At 60.3% G+C, this 2,521-nt stretch overlaps 1 long non-coding RNA gene across 1 annotated transcript in view; it reads right to left on the reverse strand.

Annotated features, from left to right (window-relative positions):
- LOC120513576 overlaps positions 1–2,521 on the reverse strand; it is a 7,845-nt gene continuing 5,324 nt past the window's right edge. The window contains exons 2-3 of the long non-coding RNA XR_005630295.1: positions 680–769; positions 1–51 (exon numbers count right to left, since the gene is read on the reverse strand). This is a non-coding gene — a long non-coding RNA (uncharacterized LOC120513576). The remainder of the gene's footprint in view (positions 52–679; positions 770–2,521) is intronic.

A 2,521-nucleotide genomic window follows, 5' to 3' on the forward strand; every position in this document is an offset into this window, starting at 1 on the left:
GAGGGGGCGGCTGCTGGGCGGGGGCGGCCCCTCCCTCACTGCCGCATGCACCTGGGGCAGGTACGGGGTCAGGGGGCACCCGGGCACCTGGGGGCACCTGGGGGGCACCTGGGGGCACTTAGGGACACCTGGGACAGGTACGAGCACCTGGGGGGCACCTGGGGACATCTGGGGACACCCAGGGGGCACCTGAGGAGCAGGGTAGGTTTGGGACCAGCTCCGGGGCAGCTTTGGGGCAGTTTTAGGGAAATTCTGGGGCACTTTTAGGGCAGTTTTGGATCAAATCTGGGGCACTTTTAGGAGCACTTTTAGGGCAGTTTTAGAGTCAATTCTGGGGTATTTTTTGGGACAATTCTGGGGCAGTTTTAGGGCACTTCGGGGTCACTTTTAGGGCAATTTTAGGGCAGTTTTAGGGTCAGTTCTGGGTTAATTTTAGGGCAGTTCTGGGGCACTTTTAGGGCAGCTTTTGATCAATTTTAGGGTCAGTTCTGGGTTAATTTTAGGGCAGTTTTGGATCAATTCTGGGGCATTTTTTCAGGACATTTCTGGGTTAATTTTAGGGCAGTTCCGAGGCTCCGCCCCCCGCGGGCAGGGCGGGTGATGTCACCATCACGTGGTGCGGAAGTGGGCGGTACTTCACGCACACCCCGCCCCCTCGGCCCACGCCCCGCCCCCTCACCGATGACGCGACGCTCTCCAGGAACCGGCCAATCACAGCGCGCCTCTCGCCTGGCAGCCAATCATCGCTCCCTTCCGGCTCTGGCTCAGCCTGGGGGCGACCAATGGAGAGAGGGGTCAGCCTGGTGCCGGCCAATGGGAAGAGGGGAGGGCGGGGCGAGGGCGGGGCGAGAGCGGGGCCCCGCCCCCTGCGGGGCTGGATGGGGAAAAGCCTTGGGGACATTTGGGGACATTTGGGGACATTTGGGGACAGGGGGGCAGGGCCTTCCCCCGCCCCCGCTGTGACGTCATGGCCACAGCTCGGGGAGAGTGTCGGGGCCTTCCCGTGACGTCACGGCTGGGGGCGTGGCCAAGGGGACCCCGCGACGCCCACGGGGAGCGGGAAGGGGACGGCGACACTCGGGGACAGGGTGACACCGGGACAGGGTGACACAGGGACATGGTGTCACTGGGACAGCGTGACAATGGGACAGGGGGTGACAGGGACAGGGTGACACCGGGACAGGGTGACAGTGGGACAGGGTGACAGTGGGACAGGGTGACACCGGGACAGGGTGACACAGGGACAGGGTGACACTGGGACAGGGTGACAGGGACAGGGTGACACCCCCAGGGTGACACGCAAGGGACACGTGACCCCAAACACGAGTGACCAGAGTGACCAACAGTGACCCACGGTCACCAGTGACCCCAAACATGCATGACCACAACCATGAGTGACCAACAGCCAGAGTGACCAATAACCAGAGTGACCACGGCCAGAGTGACCAACAGCCACAGTGACCAACAGCCAGAGTGACCCATGGCCAGAGTGATTCACAGCCATGAGTGACCCACGGCCAGAGTGACCAAAAGCAGTGACCAATATCCAGAGTGACCCAGGGCCAGAGTGACCCCTGGTCACACACACATGACCAACAGCCAGAGTGACCAATAACCAGTGACCAACAGCCAGAGTGACCCATGGCCAGAGTGATTCACAGCCATGAGTGACCCACGGCCAGAGTGACCAAAAGCAGTGACCAATATCCAGAGTGACCCAGGGCCAGAGTGACCCCTGGTCACACCCATGTGACCCACAGCCAGAATGACCAATAACCAGTGACCAACAGCAGAGTGACCCAGGGTCAGTGACCCATGGCCAGACTGACCCACAACCAGTGACCAACAGCCAGTGACCAATAATCAGAATGACCAACAACCAGAGTGACCAACAACCAGAGTGACCAATAACCAGAGTGACCAATAACTAGAGTGACCCACAACCACAATGACCCACAACCACAATGACCCACAGCCAGAGTGACCAATAACCAGTGACAAACAACCAGAGTGACCAACAGAGTGACCCCTGGTCACCAGTGACCCACAGCCAGAGTGACCCCTGGTCACACACACGTGACCCACGGCCAATAACCAGAGTGACCCACAGCCAGAGTGACCCCTGGTCACACACACATGACCCACGGCCAATAACCAGAGTGACCAACAGTCAGAGTGACCAATAACCAGCCTGACCAATAATCAGTGACCCCCCCAGCTAGAGTGACCCATAGCCAGAGTGACCAATAACCAGTGACCAACAACCAGAGTGACCAACAACCAGAGTGACCAACAGAGTGACCCCTGGTCACCAGTGACCCACAGCCAGAGTGACCCCTGGTCACACACACGTGACCCACGGCCAATAACCAGAGTGACCCACAGCCAGAGTGACCACTAACCAGTGACCCACAGTGACCAGCGCCCCCCGGCCAGGCTGACCCCCCCCCAGTCACAGCCTGTGACCCGCGGTCACACAGTCCCCGTCCCACCCCCTCCCCCACCCCACTGACCCCCTCCC

Source organism: Passer montanus, unplaced genomic scaffold (assembly GCF_014805655.1).
Source record: "Passer montanus isolate IOZ18808 unplaced genomic scaffold, ASM1480565v1 scaffold830, whole genome shotgun sequence".
NCBI classification, from domain to species: Eukaryota; Metazoa; Chordata; class Aves; order Passeriformes; family Passeridae; genus Passer; species Passer montanus.